Genomic DNA, 25,676 nt, shown 5'->3' on the forward strand with positions numbered 1-25,676 from the left:
ATTGAGAATTCTATTATCTCGTGGTCACTAAGCCCCAGGCGTCCTCCAACCTTCACATCTCCCACAAGACCTTCTCTGTTCACAAACAGCAGGTCTAGGGGAGCTCCTTCTCTAGTCGGTTCACTAACCAGTTGTGAGAGGAAGTTGTCCTCCACACTCTGCAGGAACCGCCTAGACTGTTTCCTGACTGCCATGTTATACTTCCAACAGACATCAGGCAGGTTAAAGTCACCCATAAGGACAAGGGCTAGTGAGCGCGAGACTTCCCCCAGTTGTTTAAAGAATAGCTCATCAGTCTCACTGTCCTGATAGGGTGGCCTGTAGCAGATACCCACTACAATATCCGCCTTCATAGGCCCCTCTTTGATTTTCACCCACAGACATTCTACTAGGTCATCCCCAACATTTAACTCTAAACAGTTTAGATCTTCCCTTACATACAGGGCAACCCCACCACCCCTCCTACCTCTCCTATCCCAATCATATCTTGTTTCAGGAGAAATTATAATTTAAATGAACTGGTCACTTTTGACGGTAAAGGATATTTTATGTGGTCCTTCACTCAGTACCAAAGAGAAATAACAAAATGATACAGGACCAGCCACATGAATCTCAGTTCATCAGAGAGGATGGGAAGGAAAGTAATAGCTTATCAATTGGCAACAGTATATAAAAGCCAGGAAAATTTACAATCTATTATCCAGGCAGCCACACTGAGACCATAAATGAAAGATTAATAGTTCATATGTTTTTCATTGTGGTACATTAGCATCTTTGACCAAAGAGAGGGAAAACATCCTTCTGCTAGGATTAAATAGTGATTTCTCAGTCAGACAGCTGCACTAGGTTCTTATGGAGGTTAGCGATCAGAGGGAGATCAAGACCTACATTTTCTGGACTCTGCTATGCAATCATGTCCATAGTGCAAAATAAGTCCAAGGAAGAAATTACACGTCTAACTTCTTTTATGCTCATGATCATAGGCTTTCTTCTTTAGAACAGTAGTTCCGTGGAGTTATTGGTGTTGTTTTACTAAGAGAAATACTGTTGCATTTGAGATTTTGCACTAGATAATTGTAGCATTCATTTTATGTTGCCTGTTTTTATATTTTTTTATTTTACTTTTATTTATTTTTATTTTACTTTATTTTACTTTGATAGATCTGGTTATGGATGTGGAGTATGCAGTTGAGTAGCATACCTTTCAAATGTCTTAGGATTAGATTAATTCAGGGCACTTCAGATGTTTTCTTGTTTTAGTTTTATAAGGGGAGGTATCGATATTGTAAAAGCAGAGTGTAAACAGGCCATATTGTACTTGTTTAAACAGCAGGATGTGTCCCCATGCACATAGGAATAATTGTGCCCTCCCTCCTTTGACGGCAGTGATATATGAAACCTCTTCTGTGCACTCCCAGGGCTGCAGCAAATGAATGTTGTTTGAGCCAAGGGCGTGCACTGGAGTGACACTCTTTTGGGTCAGAAATGATGGCACGTTTTGCAGCTGAGATGGTCTAGAGACAATACGGATACAACAGACCCCTTGTAACTATGACGTACCAGGCACAAGCCTGTTTTGAAGAACACCTGGCTTCCTGTCCCTGATTCTACACTGCGAAAGGGTCGCTGTGTTTACAATTCATAGAATCATCAAATAGTTTAGGTCAGAAAAGACCTTTAAGATCATGGACTCCAACCGTTAACCTAATATTGCTGAGTCCACCACTAAACCATGTCCCTAAGCACCACATCTACATGTCTTTTAAATACCTCCAGGGATGGTCACTCAACCACTTCCCTGGGCAGCCTATTCCAATGCTTGGTAACTCTTTCAGGGAAGATTTTTTTTCCTAATATCCAATATAAACCTTCCCTGGTGCATTTCCTCTTGTCCTGTTACCTGTTATTTGTGAGATGAGACTGACACCCACCTCACTACAACCTCCTTGCGGGTAGTTGTAGAGAGCAATAAGATCTCCCCTGAGACTCCTTTTCTCCAGGCTAAACAACCCCAGTTCCCTCAGCTGCTCCTCATATGACTTGTGCTCCAGGCCCTTCACCAGCTTCATTGCTCTTCTTTGAACACAGTCCAGCACCTCAATGTCTTTTTTTCAGTGAGGGATCCAAAACTGAACACAGTATTCAAGGTGCAGCCTCACCCATGCCGAGTACAGGAGGACAATCACTACCCCAGTCCTGCTGGCCACAGTACTTCTGATAGAAGCCAGGATACTTTTGGCCTTCTTGGCCACCTGGGCACACTGCTGGCTTATATTCCGCCAGCTATTGACAAATACTCCCAGTTTTTTTTTTCCCACCAGGCAGCTTTCCAGCCACTCTTCTCCAAGCCTATAGTCTTGCATGTTGTTGTTATGACCCAAGTACAGGACCTGGCATTTAGCTTTGTTGAACCTCATACAATTGGCCTCAGCCCATCGATCCAACGTGTCCAGATCCCTCTGTAAAGCCTTCCTACTCTCAAGCAGATGGTCTTGCAACTTGATGTCATCTGCAAATCTATTGAGGGTGCACTGAATCCCCTGATCCAAATCAGTGATAAAGATATTAAACAGAACTGGCTCCAATACTGAGCCCTGAGGAACACCACTTGTGACTGGTTGCCAAATGAATTTAACTCCATTCACCACAACTCTTTGGGCCCAGCCATCCAGCCAGTTTTTAGCCAGTGAGGACTACACCCATCCAAGGCATGAGCATCAATTCCTCTCTCTGTATCACACAGTAAATGCAGCATCAGGTTCTCCATTGAAGGTGACCGGGAAGAATGGGCCAGAATTGTACAACAGCCACTTTGTAATGCCAGAATCACTCCACAAGTCTCTGCTTGAAAAGTCCTGCTGGTTCTCACAGGCTAAACCTAGGCAAGGGTTTGTGAGCCCCTCCAAACTCTGGGTCCTTTGTCTCTGCCTCAGTGTTGTTGTGACTCTGTGAAAGACTGGAGGATTCTTCTCCACATGTTGTCTTATACTAACAGGTGCCAAGTTTGGATACATGGAAAACAAGGATCCTGGACAATCGCAGAAAAAAGATGTTAACATAGACAAAGTCTTCCTTTGTAAAAATTATCTATGCCAAATAGAGAATCAATATATTTGCACCTGAGCATGAAATATTGTATAGTTTTCAAGTATACAGTTGTAATTATCTGCCAGTCACATTTATCTATAACTAATATTGATTTTAGGTACAGAACAAAACTCTCTACAGCAATGCGTAAAGTTAGTATATAAAAGAAACCTCAGTAGATCTAAGATTTTTACATTTCTCTATGTAGTGATTGATTCCTCTGTAATGATACTCCTTTTCTGGAGTGTCAATATGTAATTAAAGATATGTGTTGTATGTCACTGTGTTAGTCTTCCTATAAAACATGAAGATTCAGATCCACTATTGTATATTAGTAAATCTCTGTTAAAATCAATAGAGGAGCAGTGATTGGATCTTGTTGTGCATCTGAATTTCATTATTTTCTTCCTTTCAGGTAAACCAAATTACTACTTCCTGAACTCAGAGAACTTATTTTTTCTTAAATTTACCCACCACAATGCTAGACTTTTATGGAAATGAATAATTAGAGTAAATAGCTATAGTTAACAATAGGAAGAGTAAATATAGATTTTTATTCCATAGTGTAAAAAAAGCAACTGATCTGACATCCTGCTCTAATTAAAGAATGCTAATTATGGGAACAGATTTTTTCAAGTTATACTTTATATGTGTAAGTGCAATATATGACAAATTCTCAAGTATTTCTGCAAGCATAGAAGTAAGGTAATTGAAATCCCTCACCTTATGTTTCAGTTAGAGTTGGCCAATTCCCATTTTCCAACATCATATATGAAACATTACGTTACAAAATAAAAAGCTAAGTGAAAAAGGTGATTTACTGACTTTAATCTAGAAGACTGATTTTAATACCATGAAATCAGCAGTGACAATGGGGGCTTGGTATCACTGACTGATTTCTAGTTTGGGAGATTTCCAAAGAAACTCAGAACTGAAAGATAGCTTTATTCATCTTTAATCCCTTGGGCACCAACTCGTTTAAAGACACTCTGCTATGTGCATGTGTTGGAGGACATGGTCAGGATGTTGGGCAGTGTAAGTTTCAAGACAGATAATTTTAGAGCCATATCCCATTGCCACAGTGTTTGACTGAAGTAGTCCTTCCACTGATGTTAATGGATTTAGAGGCTCTCAGATCTCAATTCAGTTACTTAAATACAGGCATCTAGTGTCTTTGAAATGTACTCGCGTGTCTGAGACATCCAAATAGTACTAGTCAACATGAACCCATGACTTCCAGGAGTGACAGCTGAGTCTAGACTTCCGGGATTCCCTCAGGCACAGCAAATGGCACTAAGTGCCTCTGCGTGGGCAACTGAATTGAGCCCCCAGGGCTGAATTAATTTTCCCTAACTAGAATTACACAATGTATGTTTTCGCATCTTTTAGTCTCCCTGTTGCACCTTTACAGACATAAATAGATACAGTGCATTTGACTTATTTCAGATGTTTACATTGGGATGAGATGTCCTGTCTCCAATTCCCTTCACTGGCTCTACAAAGATTTCAGAAAACTCAGCCATTGGCATCTTCACTATAGATATCTTGGCTTGATGTAGTGCTCTAAGTACAAACATTAAGAGTCATCTGCTGTCCTGCCTGTATTTGAGTGGCTTAGTAGCTCATATTAATTCCCATTTCATAACACTTCAACTGATTACCTTGCAGAACACCTTTGTGTGCTGTGGATCTGCCTGCTTGCATGATTAGTGTCCTATGAGCCTTACAAATCTGATTAAATCAAAGAGGAAATTTATGGCAAATTAAGACCTTTGACTCCATCATTTTGACCACTATCTAGGCTGCCTACACACTTTTCCTCTGATAATTAGTAATAGTCCACCACAGAATGAAGGTCCTTGTGGTTCTGTTATTTCACAACTTCCTGCCTCTGGTTGAAAAGAAGAAAGGGGTATTGGTACTGTAAGACATTAATTCAAGGCAGAAAGATGGTAACTAGAAGGTTTCCACTAACTTTAATGAACTTTGGACTGGAATCGTAAAGACAAAGTCTCAACAAAAGCATTCACTGAGAAAGTGAATTGCTGAAGTAAGCCACATAAGGCTGATCAACGGTTTCACACTGTTCACATGACCCTGTTTGCCTTTATGTTCCTCAGTATGATGCAATCTCTTCACACTATCCCATGGCTATGCAGAATTTGACTGTGTTTAGATTTTAATTTGAATTGTGAATCTACATTTCTCTGAAGCATAGGTCTGCTGTGGGTTGGCCTTGGCCAGCAGCCACGCACCCACACAGCCACTTGCTCACTCCCCTCTCCCCCCAGCCTCCCAGCAGGATGGAGGAGAGAGTAAGAACAAAAGTGAGAAAACTTGTGGGTTGGGATAATGACAGTTTAATAAGTGAAGGAAAGAATAAAAAAAAGAAGGTGGGGGAAAGCAATGCAAAAGCTATCACTCACCACCTCCCATCAGCAGACAGATGCCCAGTTACTCTCTGAGTCGCAGCCACCTTGGAAATCAAGTGCCCGCCACCCACTCCTTTCTTCCTCTACTCCAGTTTTTATTGCTGAGTATGACATCATATGGTATAGAACAGCCCTTTGGCCAGTTTAAGTCAGCTGTCTCAGCTGTGTCCCCTTCCCAATACCTTGCCCATCCCCATCTTACTCAATGAGAGGGCAGAGCTAGAAAAAGCCTTGCCATTGCGCAAGCACTATTCAGCAATAACCAAAACACTGATGTGTCATCAACAATGATTTAGCCATAAATCTGAAACACACCACCACATGGACTGCTATAAAGAAAGTCAACTCCATCCCAGCCAGACCCAGTACAAAATCTAATGTCATTGCCTTCTTGAGGGCAAGGCAAGATCAGGAGTACTGGAGAACAGCACAGTTTACCTGTGTTACCGTCTATTGAGGGTTAGACACAGTAAAGGGCTGAAAAGATGAGAAGAGCAGAGCAGTTCCAGAATCAGAGTAAACATCTCACCTGTCTCTAGCAACCAAAGCATCTCAATTGTTGTTCTTAAGAGCTAATTGTCGATTTGCTGCATGGATGGTGTAAAATGGAAAAGCAGTCAGATATTATAGAATCATAGAATGGTTTGAGTTGGAAGGGACGTCAAAGATCATCTAGTTCCAACTCCCCTGCCATGGGCAGGGAAACCCTCCACTACACCTGGTTGCCCAAAGCCTCATCCAACCTGACCTTGAACACTTCCAGGGATGGGGCATCCACAATTCCTCTGACAACCCGTTCCAGTGCCTCACCACTCTCAATGTAAAAAAATTGGTTATTTTTCCACAGGACAATGTGAAAATAATCCAATGCAACCTTCACTCTGCCCTTGGAAATCTCATCTGAAGTGACAAAGAATAAGAAGAGACCATCTAAGGAACCTGAAGGCGCACAAGTCCGTGGGACCTGATGAGATGCATTCGCTCTCATGGCAACTATGTTAAGGCACATGGAAAATAAGGGGGTGATTGGTGACATGGCTTCATTAAGGGCACATCATGCCTGAGAAATTTGATGGCCTCCTACAACAGGGTTACAGCATTGGTGGATAAGGGAAGAGCAACTTGACATCATCTACCTGGACTTGTCAAAAACATTTGACACTGTCCCACATGACAACCTTGTCTCTAAACTGGAGAGACATGGATTTGATGGATGGATCTTGCGGCCCAGAAGGCCAACCGCGTCCTGGGCTGCATCAAGAGGAGCATGGCCAGCAGGTCGAGGGAGGTGATTCTCCCCCTCTACTCTGCCCTCGTGAGACCTCACTTGGAGTACTGCGTCCAGTTCTGGAATCCCCAACATAAGAAGGACATGGACCAGTTGGAGAGGGTCCAGAGGAGGGCCACGAAGATGATAAGAGGGCTGGAGCACCTTTCCTATGAGGACAGGCTGAAAGAGTTGGGGCTGTTCAGCCTGGAGAAGAGGAGGCTCCGGGGTGACCTTATAGCGGTCTTCCAGTACCTCAAGGGGGCCTACAGGAAAGATGGGGAGAGGCTGTTCAGGAGGGCCAGTTATGATAGGACAAGGGGTAATGGTTTTAAAATAGAGGGAGGTAGGTTCAGGTTGGATATTAGGAAAAAATTTTTTACCATGAGAGTGGTAGAACACTGGAACAGGTTGCCCAGAGAGGTGGTGGATGCTCCATCCCTGGAGACGTTCAAGGCCAGGTTGGACAAGGCCCTGAGCAACCTGATCTAGTTGGAGATATCCCTGTTCCTTGCAGGGGGGTTGGACTAGATGACCTTTGAAGGTCCCTTCCAGCCCTAACCATTCTATGATTCTATGATTCTATAAAGAATTAGCTGGATGGTTGCACTCAAAGAGTCAACTGTTCAATGTCCAAGCGGAGACCAGTGACCAGTGGTGTTCCTCAGGGGTCAGTACCGGGGCCAGTGCTGTTTAACATCTTCAGTACCTGAAGGGGGCCTACAAGAAAGCTAGAGAGGGATTTTTTATAAGGGAATGTAGTGATGGGAGCTCATAGAGGATTGTCTCCATGGCAAGGTGTCACGTTTTGAGGTCAAAACGACCAGTCTATCAGCTCCCAAGTCAGGCGAGACCCTTGGGCCCGACTCCCCCTGCCCTCTCTTGGCAGCTCAGTGAGTCGGAGGGTGATTCGCCCACTTATTAAGGGATCGTCACTAGTAATACTATGGGCCAGCTCCTTATAATAATTCAAAAGTTTCCGGAAACATGCATATATATTTTATTCGTGACAGAATACAGGTTCGAGGATAGCCGGTGATAGTGACTGACTACAAAAACAACTTTAATTGAAATACTACAGTGATAATATAAAATGATTACTGATCAGTGATAATATTAAATAGCTAGCAAGATGTTAGTAAGTAATTAAGTAAATGCGCATAACCCAGAGTTCTTACCCAATAGGCGTCCCTATGGGGGGGAGAAGAGAGGTTCAGCCCGTCGACTGATCCCAGACGTTCCGGTGGGGGGGCTTCTCCCTGACATCCCCTTTGTTTGCTGCCATTTTATACCTTTTTCGTATCTTTTAGGTGGAGCTCGAGTGACTCTAGTCATACATAACTTTTATTAGGATTGGTGTAAATTCCTCTCGTGAGGGGTGTTCACTAATTGGGATTGGTGTAAATTACTCGTTTGAGGGGTGGTCGCAGCTCAGAGGCGAGTGGGGTGTGATTTAGTAGCTGAAGGACACAATTTCGCCATCACTGCTGAGACAGCGGTTGTGGTTCACTTCCTCGATGGTATTTTATGGTTATCTTTACCAGGCGCCTCATCCCTGATAACAGGGATGAGCCGTGATACCTCCGTATCACTCTCCTCCCCATCTCAAGGGTATTGCGTGGGCCTTGTCCGTTGTTTCTTGTCCCCGATAACAGGGATGAGCCATGATACTTTCGTATCACTCTCCTCCCCATCTCAAGGATATTGAGGCCTTGTTCATTCCTGGAAGCAGCAGCTGTGTTTCATGTCAGAGCTGCTCTAATATTAGCTGAATTCTAGGGAACAATGTTCTCCCATTCCCCATCGATTTTAGTCGTTTTCCCACACAAGGACTCCCCACGCTGCTGGAGACTGTGAAGCAGAGAAAAATCTGCAGTCTGTGAGAAAGGTCTCCTCCCTGGAGCAGGTGGCTGTGTCCTGAGAAGCTGTGACTCTGTGGTAAAAGCATGTGCTGGAGCAATCTGATGGACAGGGAATGCATCCTGTGGGAAGGACTCACATTGGAGAAGTCTGTGGACTATTTTTCCCTGAGGAAGGGCCCCATGGAGCAGGGGAAGACTGTCAGGAGTCCTCCTCCTTTAAGGAAGGAGTGGCAGAAACAATATGTGATGAACTGACCTGCAACCCCCCCATTCCTCATCCCTCTGCACTGCTGGGGGAGGAGGTAGAGCCAGGAAGAAGGGAGGAGTGGAGGGAAGGTGTTTTTTTTAATATCTGACTTTGTTTTTTGTTTTTCTCTCTGAAGTAACTGCTAATGAATTAAATTGGTTTGTCCCCAATCTGAGTCTATTTTGCCCAGGTCCATGGTTGGTGGGTGATTCCTCCCTGTTCTTGTCTCACCCTCAGTCCTTGTGTTACATTTTTCTCCTCTCCTCCTCGCTAAGGAGGAGGAGTGGGTGAGTGGCTGCTTAGTAGCTGAGCTGCCAGCTGGGCTGAACTGTGGCTGTTTGGAATACACATCCGATTAATAATATGCTGGTGCTCAGTCCATCAATTGCTGAAGTGTTTTGTTTGGAAGCTCTGGCCTTGCCTTATGTTTTTTTTTCAGCTGAAGAAGCTGTTGTTATCACACCATGCAAGCAAGTGCCAACTGTCCCAAATATTGTTTTGCTTGAAGCATCACTGGCACTTATTTCATTATTGTCTCATTTAATTTAAACTGCATACTGTAGGAATATTTTAGCACTTTAAGCCAAAAAGAACACTTGAGAACATTTTTATCACTTATAAACAGAGACTCAGAAAAGGATAGGGACTCCTTCATGCATTTCTCATTTAATATATAGTTAGGTTAATTATATTACTTAATAAAAAAGATTGTGCATGAAAACATTGGATGCAGACAGGAGGTTTTTATATAATAAGCAGTTTCTCAAAATACATTGGTTGAATACTGATACTCTGCCTTTTCTTTTTTGGGCTGAGGAAATAACTGGAACTACATTGCTTATTACAAGATTTAACTTCATCTTTGATTGCATGATGACAGTATGTCCCAGGCTGTAACTGGAATCTGGTGTGAAGGAGTTTGGTGAGTGTTTCTTCTTATTATACGGACTGATCCAAAATGCTGGATTCAAACATTGTTTTATTTTGATGCATTGGAATTCCCATAGCTGTGTGTGTTTCCATATGTCCTCATCTTTAGGGACTCAGTGGAAGAAAAAAATAACAATTTTGTGGACATGTAACTGTTCATCTCAAATGATAAAAATCAATTTTCTGTAACATTAGATATTTGGTGATGACTTTAAGACAACCACAATTCCCTCTGTCTGTCCCCAGACGGTATACATGATGAGGGAAGAACTCCACGCTGACTTAAGTGGGTCATCGTGCCCATGTAGCACTGGGCAATATTGGAAGAAGGTGTTAACTTGATCCCTTAAAATGCTATGAGTACATAAACAGGGGATGGTGACTGAACCAATAAATCCTTCCTCTCAGTTCACTGTCGACATAAGCACTGTACTAACATAACAAGGTTTAATACCATTTTGCTGAAGCAAAGTCCCTATCATGCCTCACTGAATCCCTAGAACACCTCCCTTTTTCAAGCACCTCTCTATACTTGGGACAAAGTTTTGATTTTGTCTTTTTTTTCCTCCAAGTCACCCATGCATTTATCACAAGACACATAGGTTGAAGCACAACTACAGGGCAGAATGCCGACACATCAAACTGAAATACGGAAAGTGCTCTTTCCCTCCTCGATGAATAAATAGAAGATGAGAAATATAAATGAAAATCAAAAAACTATCCAACTTAGTAATAAGAAAATAAAGGATTCACAAATGACAATTTAGTCCTTATAAAATGTTGAAGTTTCACCAGGGACACACCTGGCCCAGGAGGAGTAACAAATTGTAATCCTCAAAGTGAGAGAATTATTATTACCTTCATCTGAGGTACTGATGAAGTATGACTGAGAAAATAAGAACCAAAAGTAAAATATAATTAAATATTTTCATCATAAGAAATAAGATTACATTTGGTGAGACCATTTAGTGACCTGCATTCCTGCTATCCTTCAGGTTTTTGCTGTGTATTTGTCTGCTTCTCTTCTAGATCTTTTATTGTCCACTTTAAGGACACAAATGAAGGAATGCTTACCTGTTTCAGGTTTTCTTTTGTGCTTCCCTAGGTGAATTCAGACTAGTGTTTTTCTGTAATGTGCCTGATTTTCCCTTCTCATTTATTTTATGTGTGGGACATGTCTCAGTAAATAGAGCTCTGTGGTCACTTCGATATTCATACTTCAATTTCTTAGAATGTGATCAGAAAGTTTGACATCATTTGGACAAGAAAGGTCATTCCCATGCCTTGTATCTATTAATTAAGTACTGCAGAGCTCAAGAGAGATATAATTATGCTGTTCTGTGAGAGGTTTATAAAATTTCATTAGCATTCTTTTACCACTTTTCAAAGCAATCAAAAAAAAAAAGAAAAAAATGGTAATCTGATAACTTGTTTAAGATTTAAAAAGAAATATATAGACTTTTTAAAAGGAATGACTGCAAGAAGCAGAAGTCTCACTCAATACTTCCCTAACATAACGTAATTAATTAATGTATTACTTTTCATCAGAAGAATCTCTCTGGCTGTTTTGCATAATTATAGCTGGATTCCTATTTATCACAAGCCTCTTTAGAATAGCCACAAACAAGATTTGCTTTCCTAAGCCTACTGTATCTCATTACTATAGTGGAGAGATCATGTCCTGGTGGAATTCATGATCCCGAGGGGTATAGACCAGGCAAAAAGTATAGACATGACCCCTGAACCTTAGGAAAGTGAACTTCTAGTTGTTTAAAGAACTGGTGGACGGGACCCCCTGGGAAACTGCCCTCAGGGATAAAGGAGCAGAAGAGAGCTGACAACCATTTAAAGACATTTTCCTTAGAGCATAAGAACTCTCAATTTCCATGTTCAAGAAACAGGGCAAGGAATGCAGGAGACCAGCATGGCCAAGTAAGGACCTTCTGGTCAAACTGAAACACAAGAGAGAAATGTATAGGCAGGTGAAGCAGAGATATGTATTCTAGGAAGAATATAGGGATATTGCCTGAGAGTGTAAGGATGGGATCAGGATAGATAAGGCACAGCTGGAGCTATTTTTTTAAGGGATGTGAAGAATAATAAGGGCTTCTACTGGTAGGTTAGTCAGAAAAAGAAGACGAAAGATATTGTACCCTCATGATAAATGAGATGGGGAATCTAGTGACAACTGGCATGGAGAAGCATGAGGTACTCAACAAGCTTTGCTTCCTTTTTCACTGGCAATTGCTCTTCCCACATTTCTTGAGTCCCAGAATCTCAAGGTAGGGACTGAGGAAATGAAGTCTCACTCATCATTCTATTCTATGATTCTATGATCATAGGAGAAGATCAGGTTCAAGACTACCTGAAAAACCTGAATACATATATAAATCCATGAGACCCAATGACATGCATCCCAGAGTCCTAAGAGAATTGGCAGATTTAGTTGCCAAGCCACTTTCCATCATATTTCAAAAGTCATGGCAGTCAGGCAAAGTCCTCCAGTGACTAGAAAAAGAGAAACATCATGACAGGACTGAGTCAGGTCATCTTCAGGGCATCTCTTCAATACAAACAGATTCTCACCTGACACAGCTGTTCCTGCTTCCTGACTGTTCTTACCAGGAAGGTTGGTCCTATTTATGAAGCAGTAACTTGGAATTTATGAGTCTTAGAATAAATTTCTCATACCTTTGCAGACTTTGTGACCTTGGACAAAACTTTCAGGAAAAGACATTTAAAGGTATTGGACACCTACAGCTGTGAAGATGTGCCTAGTGATTTAAATGGGGCATGGACATCTTTGAAAATGTCACAGAATACGAAATATCTTATTTTCAAATCTTCCTATTAGTCTTTTTGTTCCTCTGTTTCCCACCAGTATATAGGAGATAAGAGCACTCTCCTGTGTCACAGGATAAAAATCCATCAGGATTGTGATATTTTTTCTACATCCATGTAAGAAATACAAAATTGGAAAATGTTAATGCATGTGTTAGATGGACAGAGGTATGCATCATTCTTAGTATAATCTGAAAAATCAAAGATTTCATAGTACTTATTTTATCATAGTAGGACAACTTCGAAATCTGCCAGCTGTGTGTTTATCAAATAATATAATTGTATAAAAAGAACCCTCCTGCTACTCTGAAAACGCTATTTATGGTAAGAGTTCTCAAAAGCAGATGTATTCACCGAGGTATACATTTATACAGAATTGGCATACTATAAAATCATGGATATATAACAGATAATTACAGCTACAACTACATCAGGAAGTGGTAGCAGCACCTAGTACAACAGATCTAAGAACACAACAACCCAATGCAGATACAATAACCTGTTTCTATGAAAAGGTTATTTGCCTGTTCAGATGTTTCTGTCTGTAGCTCTTTCCCTTGTCTTGCAGCATGCTGAAGTGACAGATCAATATTTGTTTCTACCAAAGACTACAAATCCTTGTGACAGTGAAATCCTTAATCAAGGGACGATCACAAAAATGTTTTTGCCTAATTAGTTCTTAACGCTGCTTGTGCAACTGCAGTATGCGTTTGTAATCATGATCTTTTCATGAGCAGAACTGGGCAACACATGGAAATTTTAGTGAAAAAGGCTGTTTTGTAGGATAATAATGTATTAGAGCATCTGAACTTGAAAGTAATGCTCTTTGATGCAGACAGAGTCATCTGTCTAAGTCTGTCACAGTCATAACTATCTCCATCCTTTTCATTTGTGCTAAGTGCCCATCAGAAAGCATCTCTTCCATGCACTACAGTTCTTTATGCAATTGTTGGTTTTGCTCTGTGATCAGTTGTTTTGCTGCTTAAGTGGCAGCTTAATGCATATTTCTTGACTAGCCTTTACATATGTTTGTGCCTATGTGTTGTGTCATTTAGTGAAAGTGAACCTCTCCTACAGACTGATGGGTCATCCTGCAAGACAAGAGGAATTCACTTACAGCCTCTCTTCCGACACCCATACAATTCCTCACCAAAATAAGACCTGATGTTGGTCATTGATGGAGAAAACAGGAATAAGCAGGCAGGAAATTCAGGGTACAGTTCAATTATTAGCTTCTTCCTATCTTGGAATATAGAATGAATTGACCAAATTTGCTGATCTGGTTGAAAACTAATCCAGTAAAAAACAACAAAAAAAATAATTTTCTTTTGGATTGGTTAGTCAAGTAATGATCTCACAGGAGTATTACCACTAGAGCTGCAAAGCAGACAGGGCTGGCATGCTTATGTAAGGAAGAGAGAGAGCATGAATAACCCTTTTGGAGTTAGTTCCTATTACAGATTGACTCAGCTGGCTGTAAAACCACAGAATTAAAGCAGACTTCATTTAATAAGCACGATTCTGAGCTATTTTTTTTTAAGAGTGAGCAACAAAAGGACTAGGATATTTTTTATTGAAATGTACTTAAACATACGTTTCTTACATACAAGCATTTCAATCACATTTCTGTTTAGAACTTGTTGATATTTCAGTTATTATTGTAATGCTTCATAAGCTATTCCCCACGGTTGCATTCTTGAATGAAAACCACTGGAGATTAAAGGAAAAGCTCCCAAAAGGGAAGACATCCTACATGATGGGTAGACTGGCCTGATATTAGAACATTTGGTTTGACCTAGGCAGACACTGCTGCATCGTGATTTTACAAATTGCTTTCCATTTCTTATATCTTAGTTTTGACAGCTGTAAAGCAGAAATAATTATATAGACCTCCTCTGAAAGAGCATTCAAATTCATGAGAACGGATTCTGCTCTTGCAGAAATGTATTACCAACAGTAATTAAGACTTGCTGGTGTTAATGAAAGCAAGAAGACCTAGGGATAGGCTGGAGCTGCATCTCTGTTTCTCTGTACACCACTTCATTGTGCTTATCATTGATGAAATCTGGAAGAAAAGCATCATTTAGGTAACCAAAATGCTTAATCCCATGCCCAACTTCAGAGATGTAAAAGGTTCTACTGCCCTCATTGACATTGCCTGTGCGGTAAGGCTTGTCACGTGTGTCAGCAAGAACTGATGATGAGTTAATAAAAACCTGTCTTTGAAATGAGTGGGAAATTTGTTTTGGATGGTTAGAATGTAGTTAACAATAGTCTGTCCTATATAGTGTTCCTTAATATAAATGTCAGTCTTAAAATTCCTTCCTGTAACTTCCCAGCTCCTATCACTGTCCACTACTGGACAAGTTGCAGATTCAGCTGAACACACGGAAAAGTTGAATAACAAACAATAAAGCTAACAGCACATAGAGCAATTGAGATAGTAATAAAGCTGATGGGATTTGATGTGAATCACACCATGTTTGTAGGAAATGTTATGAAAGTCTGCTTACATCAGGTGTTGTGTATCCATTAAATGCACAAGACCCTTTTCAGAAAGCTATGTCAATTCATGTCAAAGCAAAAGAAAAATAAAGCAGTGAATTCTGCAAAAATTGAAGAATATGAAATGAAATTCCAGTGAATTTGATCTGTTGAGTGTTGTACTGTGTATTTTTGAAGATTAAATGCAGACTTTCTGATGCATCCTGACACGTTTATTTCTTCCTTCCTCAGCACAACTAAAATAACCAATAAACACAAAAAAATTTTCCTGCAAAGACTGTGTTATTACTTTTCTTCTAAGTTTTGAACCCCTGTCCTTTTGACGCACAATTCATTATTTATTTTACGGGTGGTAGTAAAAATAAGTAACTAACTCACTAACTAGATATGTCCCCCCTCACCCTCAACATCAACAGAGCTGTAAGCACTGGTTTATTTGAAAACATGTTTACAGCTTTTATAAGACACTTTTGAGTAAACTTTACAATGGTCATTGAAAGGATCCTGAAAAAATGTTACATTGCTACAACATTACTTTGATGTTCCTACGTTGCAATGACTGGAATTTCAAGTGAATACTTATTTGACTTTGTCAGCAGAATGTTTTATCTAGAATACCATCATTCTGGTGAATTAAAAACATATGTATATAAAAGAGAGTTCATTTTGCCCACTACAATGACTGTATTTATGTCATGACAACATGTGTAAGCTCTAAGGAGAACAGTCCTATAAGAAAAAATCAAACATTTTCCTGCATTTTACACACATAATGCCACATTCACTACAGTACTTCAAGAGCTCCTGTGTTATGTTTGTAGTATGCTTCATAAACTGCACTAAGTAGTGAAAACTAGTGGTAAGCAGACTAGATTGCTAGGGAGAGTGGAATGAGTTGATCAAAATTATTTTACATAGTGGGATAAAGGAGATGATGATCCATCACTGAAGAAGTGAGGTAGTAGCGGAGTGGATTGGCAAGCAAAGTGTGTAGTGTGATGTAGAATAGAATGACCCTGAAAAGAAAAACAGGGCTGAAGGAGTCCCACCCCAAGAATATGCACACCAATAGTCAAGTGCCTCCAGGACATCAATGTGGAGGAGGCTTTCATACCTTTTCAGGGAAATTTCCATGACTGAGGGCCCATCTGAAGTGCCTGTACACTGATTCATACAGAAAGGGATATGGTCAATGTCATGGCATGGCCTCTCTTGATTTTCTTTAAAAGTCATTATGATCAAAGAAGATTCTTGAGGATTGGAAGAAAATAAATCGCTCCTGTCTTGAAGAATAGCAAGAGGGAAGGTCTGGAGAAAAATGAAGTGGTCAGTCTTATCTCAGTCTCTGGCAAAACGATGGAGTAAATTCTGCTGGAAACCATTTCCAAATATATGAAGGTGAAGAAGGTGATTTAAAGTAGTGCACAAGGATTTATGAAAGTAAAATCATTACTGACCAACCTGACACTGATCTGTTGTTACTACAACATGATATCTGTGTCAGTAGGCAATGGGAGAGCAGTAGATGCTATTTATCTTTAGTTCAGCAAGGCTTTTGACACAGTCACTCATAGTATCCTTAGATAAACTATGAAGTAAAGACAAGGTAAATGGTCAATGAAGTGGACTGAAAGATGGATGGACTTCTAGGCTCAAGGTGTTGTGATCAGCTGCACAAACTTGAACTGGAGGCCAGTTACTAGTGAGGTACTCAGGGATCTCTACTGGAGCCAATACTGTTTAAGATCTTCATTAGAGTGCACCAAGTCTGCAGATGATATAAAACTGGAAGGAGTGGCTAATGCACTAATGGAGGGTTGTGCTGCCATCCAGAGAAACCTGAACAGGCTGGATAAAGAGGCTGACAGGAACCTCATGAAGCTCAATAAAGGTAAGTGTAAAGTCCTGCCACTAGGGAGGAATAAACTTGTGCACCAGTACAGGTTGAGGACTAACCAGTTTGAAAGTAGCTTTGCAGAATAGGACCTGGAGGTCCTGGTGGACACCAATTTGTGAGTAATTCAGCAGTGTGCCCTTGCAGCAATGAAGGCCAGCTAAGTCCTGGACTGCTTTAGGAAGAGCATTACCCATAAGTCATTGAATCATAGAATGGGTTGAGTTGGAACATACCTTTAAAGATCATCTAGTCCAAGCTCCCTGCCATGGACAGGGACTTCTTTCACTAAGTGAAGTTGCACAAATCCCTGTCCAACCTAATCTTGAGCACTTCCAATGATGGGGCATCCACAAATTATATGGGCAACCTATTTCAGTGTTTCACCACCCTCACCATAAAAAATTTCTTCCTTACATCTGATCTGAATCTACCCTCTTTCGGTTTAAAACTGCCCTCAATCTCACTGTCTATGTTGTGGATGAAGGTATTGAATAATTTTGGTCCCGGTACAGACCCTTGAGGGACACAACTCTCTACTGATTTCCACTTGCACATTGGGACATTGACTATAACTCTTTGGATGCAGGCCTTTAGCCGATTCGTTATCTATCTGAGAGTCCATCCATCAAAACCTTATCTCTCCAATTTAGTGGCAAGAATTTTAGGTGGGACCATACCAAAGGCCTGACAGGAGTCCAGGTAGATGACATCAGTACCTCTTCCCTTGTCCTCTGATGCAGTCACTCCATTGTAGAAGGCTACTAGATTAGTCAAGTACAGTTTGCCATTGGTGAAGGTAGAGGGAGATGATATTGTCCTGCTTCAGTGAGACAGATCTAGTGTGCTATGTTCAGCACTGTTGGCTGGACCAGTCAACCTCTAAAGGCCCTTTCCAACTTCAACTGTTCTGTAAATCCATGATTCTTTAACAGTACCTTTTATTGAAAATCAGCTTATATAAAAATAATTTCTTGTGGAACGCTATCTAAAGGAGTCGTGAAAACAAGAACATGATTAGAAGACTGCTGATATGCTACAGTTCTTTTGTATAAAGTCTAGTGATTATGTGAAGATGATGTTACAGGAACTTATGAAAAATAAAACACAAAGAGATCTTGGAAACATCAGTAAGGCAAAAAAAAAACCCAACAAAAAACTAAAAACAACTCACCAAGAAGCAAGAAGGCAAAAGAAATAACATTGCATTTACTTTGGGAAAATGCAAGTTAATAAACTTAAGGAAAATAGTATTTAAAAAATGAAACAAACCACAATGAAATAATAATGTTTAAAAATCTGGAGTTGATAATAGAAAAAAAATTATAATTGGTGTGGGAAGTAATGTTGCAACTCAATAGTAGAGAATAATGTGATTTTCTGCTGCTTACTGTGAGACCTTGCCACACAAAAGAAAGACACCTGGTGAGATAACATCTGGTATGCTCATAGATACATGGATTTTGAGGTAATTTTTATCATTTAGTCTGATCTCACTCAGCAATAAACTTTTAAGTTCTGACATCAAATATCTTCTGGTTCAGGTTGCTTCTTGAAAACTTCTTGGAAATTCAAGTTTCGATACTGTCCCAAACTTGTGGGGACATGAGAAAGAACCACCAGTTAGGAGGCTGACCAAGTGTTTTGTTTCTGCTCTTAGATTCTTTAGACTCAGAAAACCAACCAACTAAAAAAAGCTAAAACCAACAACTAATTTCATATAATTTATTTTGCATAAAATAGATTTCTCCTTGACTTCTGTCAGTTATCCATGGAAACCCAAAACATGCTCATGGCCATTGTTTTAAACCAAAACTCCAAGAGATATGAGCATATTAACAAAATTTAAAACCTCTATAAGGATCAATAAAGGAAGGAGAAGATGCAGAGACTCCAAGTATCTGCCAGGGCCGTAGACTTTGGTTCTCAAGTACAAAAGTAATAGGCATTTTGTCTTTCAGAAATGACATTACATCATCAAATGTATAGGAAGATACCTTCTTCAAAAGACTATAAAGTTCAATTATTAAGAACTAATCTCAAGCTTTTACACACTGACAACATATACTGTAATGCCTCACTTAGCTCCCAACAGCAATTCAGCATAATTTTGGAAGCTGTTTTAACTGATGAGTGTGAGTTTGGTCTCACATATTCTAAATTCCTGTAGAACTCTTGGAATTTATATTTGCATGCCTTAAATCCATGAAGTTCTCCAATTGCAATCCCACAAGAGTTGTGTTTTTCTCCTCTGTACATAGATATAGACCTAGAAAGAAAGGTTAATTCCCTGGACTAGGATTCATCTTAATCATCTTTAGACATAGACAGTGCAGGTAGCTATATTTGAGTTAATTGCCTGGGTTTCCAGAGAAGAAAACCAGAAACTGTAGGTTTGTAGTTAATTTGATTTATGTTAGAAGTTTCCTTTAGTAATGAATCACAAACTGTTTATTTATAGCCATTAAAATAAAGCAAATTTAGAAAAGCAGGTTTATATGAAATATTTGCCTTGGGAACTTGTCAATATTAGCTTTATATTGTAGTGAGATAAGAATCATAAGCAAATGATACAATATGAATCATTTTGGTGCAGAATTCAAGGAATGTCTTCAGTGTGCATCAGGGGCTCACAGAGCTCCAGTTAACTGAGGGCAACCTGGAGGTAAAACCTTGTATCAATATACGAGACTGTGCAATATACATCAGTGTCCTCAAATCCCTCCCAGAACTACTCCCTCCAACTTCACTGTCCTTCTGGGTAAACTGTTACAGTGCTTGATTAATCTAATTGCTTGGAAACTGAGGTTTACAATTTCTGGGTTTTTATCAATTCATGGATGTAGGAGTCTAAACCGGTCTCACTGTTCACTGAATCCTGTTATGAATTCTTCTCTGCACTCACCTCATTATCAGATGCGGTGCCAAACCCTTTTTCTTTAATAAGCTGAATAGACTGAGCTACTAAAGCTTTTCAATATAAAAAAAGGATCCATAGAGCATTTTTAGTGCCTTCCTGCCGTTTTCCTTCTTGCAAAACTATTTTTCTGCATCCTTTACAAGTAAGAAGCTCAGAACTGTTGAGCATCTTGACAGCACTGTGTACAGAGACAAAGCAATTTCCTTATTTTTGTTTGACAGTCCTGCTTTTTATACTTCTGAAGATTATTTTAGTCCTTTCTGTTGCAGCACTTCACTGCTAGTATGTTGAGATGATATTCTATTGTTGAACAAAAGTGTTTTTTTTCTCTGACTTATGACTTTCCACTGTAAATTCCCTTATCAAGTAAGTTCAGCATGAATTTCCTGTTCTTGCACATGTTACTAAGTAGTTGATTATAGGGAAAAAAAATTAAGATACTTTAGAATATCTTGTTGAAAAAGCATGTAGTCTTCATTATTTTTCTCAACCCTTTTTCTGTTGTTACCTTCAAGATTTATCTGTAAATATTTGATATAATTGCTGAGATCTTTACTACAAACATTGTAAATTGATGAGTTCACGGATGACTCCCCTTTAACAGCTGCTACAATAAGTTACTTTAATCCAGTTGATATTTTATTTGTTCCATAGAAAGTAAAATATTGTATCTTACTTTCTCAAATGCCCTGCAGAAATTCAAGTGTGCTACATCAATATGCTTATCTTGATCAAATGGACAAATAAAAGCAGCATAGAATGGGAAGAGACATTCTGTGTCATTGAATACAGTTTTATTTTATCACAAACAATAATGTTATGTAATAAATTTTAAAGGCTGCTCTATAGAGAAACAAGGATGTCTGCCTGACTACTACAATTAGCCTGATGTATCACAACTTCATTACTGATATGATTAAACTTCTTCTAAATTCTAGCCTGAGTTTATAGAACTGATATTCAGTTCTAGACATACTTTTTTTTTTTTTTTTTTGCCAGGTTAAACAAATCCAATTCTCTTATTCTTGGCTAGTAAAATAGCTTCATTGTTCTTGGATTTCCATAGACATTATTTTCAGCAGTTATACTATCATCAGGAAAATGACAGACTTATTTGATAAGCCACATGGACATCCATTAATTATGGGGTTTGCTCCTTTGTGTATTAGATAGCCATTATGCTGTTTTCTCTGGGATTGAAGTCAGGCTAAGCAGTCTTCAGTTTTGCAAGTTCTGTCTGTCCTACTTAAAAATATAAACTAGACTGATGGTCTTTTCAGTCAAGAAGTCTCATAGCTCCAACTTATTTATTCATTTATTTATTTGCTTAACACTGTTTCTTGTTCAAGAAGTTTCTCAAAATACTTCTTATAAGTTCCTTAATTTGAAAATGTTGAATTTTAGCAAACCCTGCTTATAATCACCTTCATTAGAAATACTGACTTTTCTGTTTTATTCACGGCATCGTGCAAAGCAAAAATACATACTGAATATTTTTCCTTATTGCATATCCTTATCTCTTACATTTTCATTCAAATGTAATAGTGGACGCACACATTACTTAGCAGCTCACCTTCCTTGTAATATGTCTACTTGCTGGGCCATGACCCATGATTTTTACTGGGCTGTTTAAACTTCAGTGATTGTTTTGCTTTCTTTATCAGCTGCCTGCATTAAATTTTCTATTTGAATTCATTACGTTCAAGTAGTTCTTTTTCCATGTCATATTGCATATTAAACTAGAATAGTAATTTTCACCTCTTCTTTTAATCAAGCCTTTTCTTGTGTAATGAAAGATTCTCTGTGTTTATGAAATCATGGTTTCGTGTGAGTCCAATAAAATGTCCTTGAAGAATTTACAGTGTCCATTAACACTTCCTTCTTTAAATTTATCGCTTCATATAAACCATCATTAAGTATTGAGATTAAATTTATCACTTAATATAAAACATCATTAGTATTAGGATGTTAATATTAATATAATCTCTTGAATTCAGAGAAAGACTCACCAGTGCCTGTTGTGATTATAACTGACGAGCAAATCCTAAGTGTACCATGAGCTTAATGATGTCCAAAAGTCCAGAAGATTTTTGTAGATGCAGACACTTTTTCTTCTCCCCCAGTGTAGCTATAGCTGATATAGGTGACTAATCTCACTAGACTCTCCCAGCAACTGGACCCTGACTGGATACTCTTGTTATTTCAGAGTCAGCTGTCTAATTTGTCTCTGTTCCCAGTGGTTCTCATTGCTTCTTAAAAATGGTGTCACAGATTTGCTGATAAGACCTATAACCTGCTTCTTTCTTGAACATGCAGTCTTACCTGTATTGCAAAACCCTTTGTGACAAGATACTCCCTTTTGAAAAGGGCCATATGTCTGCAAGAGAAGAAAGCCTTTCTAATGGTAAAGGTAGGATGTTGCTGCAGAATGTACTAAGTGCAGAGTCAGAGTTCAGCAAAGTCTAGGAGGTTGTCAACACAGCAAGAGGGAACAGAAAGGAAACAGCGTTTTCTGCAGGAGCAGCCAGGTTCATCCTTTTCGGGAAAAATCATGGGATGCTCAAACATTTCTATATGAATCAAAGTATGATCTGAACACACATAATGATGTCCAGAAGGTATGTTGTTTCCTTACCAACATGTTACAAGAAAAAGACTTTCTTGTTATACGAAAGTGCTTAAGATAATGAATGGGGGAAAAACAATCTTTTTTCTTTACAGTGATGAAATTGCATAGTATCACAAGTGTTTGAAGGGACCTCTGGAGGTCATCTGGTCCACTCTCTTGCTCAAGCAGGGCCACCTACAGCCAGTTGCCCAGGACCTTATCTAGTTTTTTAATCAGTTTTTTAATATCTCCAAGGATGGAGATGCCACAACCTCACTGGGGAACCTGTGCCAGTGCTCGAACACACTCAGTAAAAAAGTGCTTCCTGATGTTCAGAGGAACCCTCCTGTGTTTCAGTTTGTGCCCAATGCCTCTTGTCCTGTCACTGGGTACCACTGAAAATATGCTGGCTCCATCATCTTTGCACTCTCCCTTCAAATATTTATACTCATTAATACAATTTCCTCTGAGCCTTCTCTTCTTTAGACTGAATGGTCCCAGCTCTCTCAGGCTTTCCTCATAGGCGAGATCTCCAGTCTCTTCATCATCTTTGTGGCTTCATTGGATTCTCTCCACTATGTCCACATCTGTCTTGTACTATGGAGTCCACAACTGGACTAAGCGCTCTTGATGGGTCTTACCAGTTCCTTGACTTGCTGGCAACACTCTTCCTACTGCAGCCAAGGAGACTATTGGTCGCTTTTATTGCAAGGGTACATTGCTGGATCATGCCAAACTTGTCCAGTAGGAGTTTCAAGACATTTTCTGCAAAGATACTTTCCAGATGGTTATCTCTCAGCAGGCATTGCTGCATGGGGTTATTCCTCCCCAGGAGCAAGACTTGGCTTTTCCCTTTATTGGATTTTATGATGTTCCCATTAGCCCAGTTCTTCAGCCTGTTGAGTTACCTCTGAATGGCAGCATAATCATTACTTCTGAATTCATTGGTCTGAATTAGGAGGGGAAGGATTTCGGTCCGTAGACAGCAGGATCATGTGACTCCCATGCATATTTCAGCTCTGGCATTTTCCTTCATCTGGTAATTTCATATTCAGACACTGAAACTAAAATGTTCTCATGAAACGCTTCCATTTGGCAAGCTGTGTTTTATGACATTTAATAGCTCATTTTATGGCTTCCAGACATTCTGCATTCTTTTCTTTTCAGATAATGGGTACATCCCTGTGTACTGCTGTGGTGGCTTGACTCTGGGTGGATGTCAGATGCTCACCAAAACCACTCTATCATTCTCCCTCCTCAGCCGGACAGGGGAGAGGAAATGTAATGAAAGGTTCATGGGTCAAGATAAGGACAGGGAGAGATCACTCAGCAATTATTGTCATGGGCAAAACAGACTTAACTTGGGGAAAAATTAATTTGATTTATTACCAAGCAAATCAGAGTAGGGTAATAAGAAAATAAAAAACAAATCTTAAAACACCTTTCCCCTACCTCTCCCTTCTTCCTAGGGTTAACTTTACTCCAGAATTCTCTACCTCCTCCACCTTGAGCAGCAAAAAGTAACAGAGAATGGGGGCTGCAGTCAGTCGATCAAACATTGTCTCTGCCGCTCCTTTCTCCTCAGCTGGAGGACTCCTCACACTCTTCCCCTGCCTCAATGCGAGATCTCTCTTATGGGAGATAGTCCTCCACAAACTTCTCCAACATAAGTCCTTCTCACAGGCTACAGTTGTTCATGAACTGTTCCAGTGAGGTTCCGTTCCATGGGGTGCAGTCCTTCAGGAACAACTGCTCCAGTGCAGGCTTCCCACAGGGTTACAGCTTCCTTCGGGAAATTTCATCTGCTCTGACATGGGGTCCTTCACAAGCTGCATGTGGATCTCTGCTCCACCATTACCTTCATGGACTGCAGGGGGACAGCCTGCCTCACCATGGTCTTCACCATGGGCTGCAGGGCAATCTCTGTTCCAGCACCTGGAGCACCTCCTCCCCCTCTTTCTTCACTGACCTTGGTGTCTGCACTGCAGAGTTTTTTCTTTCACATATTCTCACTCCCCTCTCCCAACTGCTGTTACCGTGCAGCAGTTTTTCCCCTTTCTTAAATACATTATCACAGAGGCACTACCACCGTCGCTGATTGGCTTGGCTTTGGTCAGCGGTGAGTCCGTTTTGGAGCCGACTGGTACTGGCTCTATTAGACATAGGGGAAGCTTTTCACAGAAGCCACCCCTGTAGCCCCACAGCTACCAAAACCTTTCCACACAAACCCAATACAACTGAATTAGTGCAGAATGAAAGACATCTGTGCTCCTAGTTATAATAAGCTAACTAATGGCAAGAGTATACATCACTGCTTTGGTCTCCAGAGAAATTTCTAGATTCAAGGTCATAAGTCAAGAAAAACATTAGCTCCTCAAAGGAGGCATTGAGGCAGTGTGGGGAGAACTTGAAGGAATATCATTGTAATTCTTCCATCTGGCGACAAACGCTGTCATTTGCTGTCTTAATAAGGAACATGGTGATTAAATATGGCTAAGCACTCAGGCTAGTTGTGATTTTTTAATTAAAAGAAAAGCAAATTGTTCTGATTTTTTTTATCACAGGAAAAAAGACGTATTGTCAACCCTTGTGCACAGAGGCAATTCAATTCAAATTCTGACTAAGCCTCTTAAGTAGAGAACAAAACCCAGCATGGCCTTGTTTAGGCTTTTCTTCAGAATGCAGAAACACCTGCAATCAACTGCATTTACTAATGGATGATATTTTGTGCAACAATACTTCGGGCTTATTTTTGCTGGTTTTGAAAATGCCCATACACTGTCATATTGATAGGTCCTTTAAATATTGTACAGTTTGTATAGTACAGACCTGACTGAATCAGGAAGAAGGAAAAATGTCAGCTGTTGAGGAATATTTGAGGGCTCTGTTAGGCTGTGTAGTTGCAAAATGTCTCTTCCACTGCAAAAACTAACTTCTTACTTTCTATTTTTCTTCTTTTCTATTTTTCTTCCTTAAAAAGCTGTTACAAGACATTTTCAGAGAGAAGGATACCACGCTACAATTGACTTTTGGGGTGAACCTCACACTCCTTCTTATAGACATGTTTGAAGCAAAAAAAGTAA

The sequence above is a fragment of the Tauraco erythrolophus genome, chromosome 3 (assembly GCF_009769465.1).
Source record: "Tauraco erythrolophus isolate bTauEry1 chromosome 3, bTauEry1.pri, whole genome shotgun sequence".
Taxonomy (NCBI): domain Eukaryota; kingdom Metazoa; phylum Chordata; class Aves; order Musophagiformes; family Musophagidae; genus Tauraco; species Tauraco erythrolophus.